This window comes from Camellia sinensis, chromosome 2 (assembly GCF_055761805.1).
Source record: "Camellia sinensis isolate YWXY chromosome 2, ASM5576180v1, whole genome shotgun sequence".
Classification (NCBI taxonomy): domain Eukaryota; kingdom Viridiplantae; phylum Streptophyta; class Magnoliopsida; order Ericales; family Theaceae; genus Camellia; species Camellia sinensis.
The window spans coordinates 117,933,583-117,942,488 of NC_138962.1; positions in this window are offsets into that span (position 1 = coordinate 117,933,583).

Here is an 8,906-nt window from a genome sequence, read left to right on the forward strand (position 1 = left end):
TAAAAAATTTGAGAATGAGAGAAGTAAACTATTGGCCACTAAATTTTTTAGTCACGGAAAAAATGGTATCATTTGGCGACTAAAACTTTTGGTGGCAAAACGTTTTCAAATGAATCTGAATAGGTTTTTAGCTACGAACAGTTTTAGTCGGCAAAAGTTACCATGACTAATGACATGGTGGCTAAAAATATGTATTCTATTGGTCACCAAAATTTTTAGTCTCTAATAGTTGGCCAAAATTTAACAGTAGAACTTTTAGTGACTAAAATTTTAGTAGCGGAAAGCCCACGTTTGCCGACTAACAAAGGATTCGTAGGTAAATGTTCACTTTCGATGACCAATATTTTCGTAGCAAAAACTAACACCTTTCCCGACTACATGAGCGTAGTAGGCAAAAGTCACATTCGGCGACTAATGGTTTTAGTGGTGAAAAGATACCATTTGCCTACTAAAAGAAATTTAGTAAGGAAATGTTTCATTTTTTGGCGACGAAATGAATTTTAGTCGCCAATACTATGGCCGACAGGATATAGGTGACGAACTTGGCGACAGAAATATTTGGTCGGTAAATCGTTTCAGCGACCAAATTTAGGCCTTTTGCCGACCAATAGTTTAGTAGCCAAAAGTGACATTTCTTGTAGTGTTCAGACTTTATCATGTCCTACCTTCCTACTTGGAACTGAGAACAAAGCATTTCACCTGATCATGAATTTTCTAGAGAAAATTATTCAATAAAAGCAGTAATAACACCCACTAATTGTCTGATCTAGAAATGTTACTTTTGTTGTATCTATCACCCATGTTGGGTGGAGGCCTGATCTACTAGGCACAGCTACCACGTGGGGTGATGTAGGGTTTTTATTTTTGTTTTTTTTTTGTTTTTTGAATTGTTTTTGTGGACAGTGTTTTAGTTGAATTTTGGTATTTGCCCATATATCTTCCCCAAGTATCCTCTATTATTTATGATGTTACTTGGGAACAAAAAAAGATACATGGGAAAAATTGTGTTTTGTTTTGGTTAAATTTATTTGTTTTGCACTCTCCCTGGGGCGAAGTTAGATTTGTTGTATTACTTGAGGTATGCCCTTGTAAATGTGTAATTTTTGTTCTTAATTTATGACTTACCCACCCAAAATAAAAATAAAAAAACAACCCACTAATTATTAGCAGTTTGAAGAATGTTAAAAATAAGAGCAAGAGAAGGGTCAAAAAGAGCAATTGGTACAATCTTCATATCATTTCCAAACATAAAAACAATATAATTATAAAATAAAAGTTATTTTTCATTTATTCTTTATAAAGTTATGTTTTTCTACCATTAGTGGTTGACACAATCTTCATCATGGTTTTAATCGTAGTATTGGGAGACGAATCAACAACAGTTTTGGTGTAACGGTATGAGAAGTACTAAGTGATATGTATCGAGAATCTAGTGATGTGGTTGTGAATTTCCAAAACTGAATGACATGCATTTTTCTTACTCTCTCAAGTTCAAATCTTGACAATTTAATCAGTATTTTGATAGAGAACCATTTTTTATTGTCTAGTAATCTACATGAAATTTAATTTATTCGTCATGATCTTTGATTTTCATCGAGAATACCCTGTTCTATTTACAAGAGAGATTTTTACCACAATACTTTCTTAAATGACAATGGTATGGTCCTTCTCATCCCTTCCTGAACTTCTTAGAAAGATCTCAACAAGTGCCCACATGATGCAATCAATAGGTCCAGTATTTGATGGGCTTCAATTGAAGATTCCAAAGCTCAACGCATCAAAAGACAATCGGGAATTGGGAAAGAGGATACCATCATATAATAAATTATTGTATGCAATCTATGCCTAGCCAACTCACTTAAAGTGAACGATCATGTAGGTCAAGCAGCTAAGGTAGTAACAAGTTAGGTATGATATAGAAAGGTGTAAATCTTCCAAAATTATAAACTTATCAAATAAAGCATTTAAACAAAACAATATTCATAGGTGAAAAATTAGAAATTGGGGAAATGATGAAGTGTAGGAAATAGAAACTATTTTAATCAGATCCATATGTACATTTTCCAAAGGTCAAGAATTATGCACTACAACAAAAGTATTTATCAGAAAATGCAATTTATTCAATGGAGCCAATGACCTCTTTTAGTAAGTTTCAAAAGAAAATATTGTTGTCAAGATGTAGGCTGGGAAATATCATTTTGTATTTTATGTAGTAGTAGACTCCATATTATACACAGGTGTGCTTCAAGTTTTCTCAGTTGCTTCAGATCATTTTGTTTTGTTTTTTAGGTATAAATACTTCCTCGACCACTCCAAACTGAAAGAATCGTTACTTATTTTTTACCAAGTCTAAACTCACAACGTACCAGTCCATTTCCATCGGGTTTGTGTGTGCTGATTTCTGACCACACTGCCAAACTAGTACTCAGCAGGAGAACATCGGCAGAATAGATTAAGCCCAAACAATTTGCCACAGAAAGATAAGAATCCGGCGGTAGTTCGTCCACCCGGGGGTACTCCGACGATCAAGTAAGTTATCTCTCAAAGATAACAAAAGTGCTTAACTCACAATTCAGAACATAAAAAGCGTACCTTAGACCCATGAAGGTGCCTCTCTTTTATAGCCAACACTGACCTAATCCCATTAGAAGCCTAGCTTCAATGGACTCTGGATCAATGCCAACCTTGGACTCCCAGTAGGATTGGGATAAACTCTCTAAGAGTCTTATCTTTATCCAAACTGAAGTCATCTCCTATTCTAGGACTCTTGTCCCTTATCTGCTTATTCCGGATTTCGATATTCTCGCAGATAACCTCGGCCTAGCCGAGATTACCTCGGCATCATATCCAAGAAACGTGGCACCTCAGCTAACACTTCGGTGCCTTCTCGGCCACGTGTTGTTTATTCAAAATATGTCCCCACAACTGCCCCCTAGGTTTTATTACCTCGGCATTCTGAGGTGATGGAACCTATATCATTCAAACCCGCTAGTACATCGGCCAAAAAAACTTGCTCTATCTCTTTATTACCGAAGTCACATTACGTTGGCTCCATGTGTCCAGACTACAGCCTGCTTTTCTTTTTCCCAAAACTAAGGACCAAATTCTTTAAGTTCTAAATCCGAGATCATCCCCATTGTCGATGTCTTTGCTTCATTAAATCAAGAACCCCAAGGGTTTTATCACGCGTATGAGTTGTTATGCACAACAATTCAACCGTTTTTTCCACGTGTCTCTTCCTCATTGAATCGTACCTAACACGCACCATCAAGTCACGTCACTTCTGCGCGCGCCGTCTGACAGACACGTCGTCCAAGACACATTCAATATGGTTTGCCGCCCTTTCGCATTTTTGACAAAACTCCTTTTCTCTCTCTTCGTCATTTCACTTTTGCATCCTCAACTTCGTGGTAACCCTCTCTCTCTCTACTCTCCCAAATCCGCCATTGTTTTCAAGCTTTCAAGTTCTGCAACTACTTCCATTCTTCTTCCGGTGAAGCTTTTGCTGATCCTTTCCAATCGCTGCCATCGTTTGACCTTGGCGACCCTCACACCGGCTTCATTTTCTTCGGTGAGTTACTTTTTTCTCTTTATTTCAGTTTCATACTTTGTTGCTTCTGCTTATTAGTCATGTTTGAATATATTCATATGCTCTCATTCCTGTCTGTGTTTTGAATTTCCCCTTTTGTATGCCTAAAACATGCTCTGTTCTACCTATTTATGGGTATACACACGTACTCACACACCTTGCTCACTTTTGCCACTGTTCTTGGCATCACACCCTTGCACACACAGTGCTCTTGATAGTTCATCACTTTTCTTGATTCTGAATCACATTCTTGTTTCTGTTTTCTGTGTTTTTTTCCAGATTCTTGCCTTAAATCTTTGTCTACCTAGACTTCGGTTTGGGATTTGTTTGTAGAACTCACAAACTTTAGGAAAAACTGAAACAAACTTCACTTAGATCCTCAAAAATTCTTGCTCCAGCATTCTTCTAGGTTTTAGCCGAGGTCTTCCAAACCTTCACAAAACACTTTCTTCTGAAACCCATTACCTTCCCTCAAGCCGACATCATGGGTATGTGAAGGTATAGGGTAGACACCCCAACTAAGTTAGAGTATTTCAAGCAGGAGTTTGACATCCCGGCCGACGTCCATCTCAGGTTGGCTGGGGAGGATGACTCTATCATGCCCACAATCGGCTCCATGCCCTTCCCAATTGTAGCTTTCATAGAGTGTGAGCTTAGGCTCCCTCTCAACATCCTTTTCCGAGAAATCCTCCACTATTATAAACTCAACCCAATGCAATTAGCCATTAACTCTTACAGAGTCATTAATGGTATTATAGCCTTAGCTAGTCGAGAAAACACTAGGGTAACCTTAGCCGACATCCAATACTGCTACACCATGTGTGGCCTCAAGTTAGAAAAGGGCTATGTCTACTACCTCAAACCGAGGTCCACAGAATACAAACTTATTGCCGACCTCCCGAGACTCCAACAAGGGAGTCGGGGACGATTACATCATTGTCTCGGGCAACTGGGAGTTCGCTCCAGATGAGGACCTTCACCTCTACCCTCTTAGCCAAACAATATTCATAGATGGTAATGGTAAGAGCCAAGCGTTATTTTTACTTGTTTTTTAAGCCTTCAATACTTTGCTCTTTCTATATGTTCTAACGTCTATTTTTCTTGCAGCTCTTTTACAGTTGCCAAAAGACTCCCGTAAGTCCTTCTTCCCCAGCAAGGGCTTCAAGAAGCTGTTGGATCTGCCAGTTCAGAGGCGGAAAGCTCCCTTATTGCTCAACTACATCCCAACCTATAAATCCGTTTTTCCCAACGTCCCGAGGAAGAAAAGCAAATCTCCTCCTTCTACCACAACTCCACCAACAACTTCATCATCTCGGCTAGACCAGGGATCAACCTCTGATCTGGTAGAGCAGCCATCAACCTCAACTCCATAACTTATCCCTCATTCCCAACGTAAACGCCGACGTCGAACTACAATCGTCGTTGAGATGGGTTGCAAGAAAGCAGTTGCAGACGATCTTTTGGCCGACATCCCAGATGTTGATACCGCACAACCTTCTCTACCCTAGTCTCAACCAAAGCCAAAGCCCAAAAGACTGAAGAAGGCCCAGCCTAAGGCAACGGTGACTCAAATTGACACTGAGGATACCTTGCCAATTTCAAAATTGGCCGAGAGCGAGAAGACCCCGTCCGTTGCCGAGAAGAAGTCCGCCAAGGCTGAAGCATCCCAATCAACTCAGTCGACGAGGCCGAGGTCCGAGTCAGCCATAATCTCGGGGACCATGAAATTAGATGCCCCCTAGGCTCCCCCAATCACCATCGAGGACAAGCCAGTCAAAGCTGGCGACAGCGCCGACGACATCGAAGTTGGCGTTGCCCTCTCTACCGCCCTATTCATTCCCAGAGATCTCGAGCGAAACGCCGAGATGAGCAAGTACAAAAAATTTGCTCTAACGTTGCAGCATTCCGTGCAAGTAAGTCCCTTCACTTGGTATTTTTCTTTTTCTGTTTTTTCATACTTAGAAAATCTTTTACTAACTTTTGTTCTGTCTATCTTCTCCTAGGCGATCCAGTACACCCACTCCTTCGCGTGTCAGGCTTTTGACATGAAGAAAGAGTTGGTTAGCAAGACAAAGGAGGCTGCCAGTTTGCAGAAGACCATCAACAAGGCCAAAGCCGAGATGAAGAATTTCATAAAACAGGCCAAGGTAGCTAAAAAAGCTCAAGACGAGGCCGAGGAGAGGCCTGGTGCTACCGAGGCAATTGCCAAAGTCCTCGAGGCCGAGGCAAAGACTGCCGAAGCCCAGGCCGAGCTTATTGTTGCCTTGGCCACAAAAGAGGCCAAGATCAAAGCAGCAGATGAGAAGGCATACGCCGAGGGGATGGCCGATGTCAAGGAGGACTACAAAAAGCAAGTGAAGAAGGCATACAACAAGGGTTTCGCCCTTGGTTGGCCCGAGGACTCCCTCCTCAAAAATGCCGACGACCTCGTCCTGCCATTCCCCCCCTACTCCAAGCCAATCCGAGGACGAGGCTGTGTCCGAGGAGGAAGTTGAGGCCAAGAATAAAGAAGAGGCTGCTGGGGCCAAGTCCCTAACTCATCTTGAGCAAGTCGACTTGACTCAGGATGAGAAGGATGAGGTCTCCAAAGATGCCAGCCCAGAAAAGACAACATCCAATGCGCCTATCGCCGATAAGAGCATCGACCAGACTCTTCAAGAGATCGATGTCGAGCTTGTGGCTAAGAAGGCTGCCGAGGAGAATTCGCAAAAGTCTTCCGAGCCCCAAACTAATGTTGATGCCGAACAGTCTAGTCCTTGATGTTTTTCTTCTGTACTTAACACTTTTTTAGTTTTTGAAACAATGTAAGCCCTTTATCTGGCCGATTAGCCTTCTTTTTGTAATTCGTACAAGTAGTCCTTTTGCAGGCCGAAGTGCAATAACTTTGAATGTAAATACAACTTCCTCTTTTGAATGCTTGCATGTTTGTCTTCTTTACATGACTCTATACTTAGAATAATTTGCATGCCTTCAACATACACTTTCACCCTGCAATCTCCTCGGGGTGAAACACCTCAAATATATCTTCTGACTGTTTATCTCGGCCTCGACTTAACACTTGAAAATATTTTTCAATATTTTCACAAGTGTTAGTTACAGTTTGCCATTTTACTTTTACTTACTAGGACCTCTGTCTTTTATTATCTTCCACGTCATGGTAATCAAGGAGAGCATGTATATACTTCTTTCAAAGCAACCCTAGCTTGATTTAACACTTTGTAATTTCCTCATAAATATTTCAACAAGTGTTAAACCAATCTTCTTTCAGTATAACCTCGGTTTAACTTCAACTTGTAAATTTTTCTTAAAATTTCAACAAGTGTTAAACCAGTCTTCCTTTGTAAATTCCTGGAATACTTTCAAGTACCATTTTCCAACTCTCTGCCCCCTAATGTGAACCTAAGTTCCACTTGGGTTCTCATTAAGCATATGGCTTTTGAATTTGTTGCCGAGGTTAGATTCAAACAAAGACTCGCTGAGGTTACCAACCTTGGTCTCTTTGTTAATCTGACTGGTATGTACTGAGTTCTAGTTTGTGTTTGACTCTGCCGATATGGCAAGTCCAAGTTATTTCAACTTAGTTCAACTCTATTATATGCAAGTAGGAACTCTGCCATATAATAAATCTAAGTTATTCGTCATGTTTCAATCAGAAACATCACAAACTTAGTTCAACTCTATTATATGCAAGTAAAAACTCTACCATATAACAAGTCTAAGTTATTCATCATGTTTCAATCAGAAATATCGCAAACTTAGTTCAACTCTATTATATGCAAGTAGAAACTCTGCCATATATAAGTCTAAGTTATTCGTCATGTTTCAATCAGAAACATCTCAAACTTAGTTCAACTCTATTATATGCAAGTAGAAACTCTGCCACATAATAAGTCTAAGTTATTCGTCATGTTTTAATCAGAAACATCACAAGCTTAGTTTAACTCTATTATATGCAAGTAGAAACTCTGTCATATAATAAGTCTAAGTTATTCGTCATGTTTTAATCAGAAACATCGCCAAGTGACTGGCCAATCATTTTACACGAGTTTTAAAAGGAATCAAGTCAAAACTTTATTATTACTTCAGCTAATAACAAAAAAAATTTAAAAACAAGAAAATCTAATGATAAAAAAACTTCAGATTACAAGTATTCTAGGGTCATGGCAACTTTTTGCCTTCACTGTCCTCAAGTCGATATGCCCCATTGCCCAGGACCGAGATGATTCTATAAGCTCCTTCCCAGTTTGGGCCAACTTACCATCTCTGGGATCCTTCTTGTTGCCAACGAACTTTCTCAGAACGAGGTCCCCAACTTGAAACTCTCGTGGGTTAACCTTTTTGTTGTAAGCCTTAGCAAGCTGCTGCTGGTATGCCCCTAGCTGGATTGCTGCTTTCTCTCTTCTTTCCTCCAATAAGTCCAGATCTCAGGCTAAGAATGCATCATTAGTCCCATTCTCCACTCCCTGGGTTCTGATCCCCTGGATGCCGACTTCCAATGGGATTACTGCTTCTGTGCCATAAGCCATGGCAAATGGGGATTCTCCAGTTGATCTTCTCGGCATAGTCCGATATGCCCAGAGTACACTAGGCAGCTCATCCACCTATTTTCCCTTTGCTGATTACAGCCTCTTCTTTATTCCATCCAATATAGTTTTGTTGGATGCTTCTGCTTATCCATTGCTTTGAGGGAAGCTTGGAGTGAAATAGTAATTCTTGATCTTGTACTTTGCACAGAAGTTCTTGATTAGCTTACTGTCAAACTGCGTTCCATTGTCTGCTATGATTGCTCTTGGGATCCCAAATCTGGTGATGATGTTCTTCCATATAAAGTTCCTCACATCAACATCCCGGATTTTTGCAAGGGGTTCAGCTTCTACCCACTTGGTGAAGTAGTTTGTTGCCACTAGCAGGTACTTCCTTTGTCCAGTTGCTTGAGATAATTTTCCAACAAATCCATGCCCCATTGGGCAAATGGCTAAGGGCTGGACATTGGGTTCAAATCTACTGCTGGTTGGTGTATCAATGGTGAAAACCTCTGACACTTCTCACATTTTCTGACATAGGCTTCAGCATCCTTCTGCATGTAGGGCCACTAGTACCCCTGAGTAATAGCCATATGAGCAAGTAATCTGCCCCCAGTGTGGCTTCTACATACTCCTTCATGTATCTCATACAAGAAGTCTTCAACTTGTGAAAGATGTACACGCCTTAAAAGGGGACCAGTGAAAGATCTTCTGTAGAGATGCCCCTCTGTTAGACTGAATCTTGCCGACTTCTGTCTAATCTTGTGTGCCTCTTTGTGATCATCTGCAGTTTC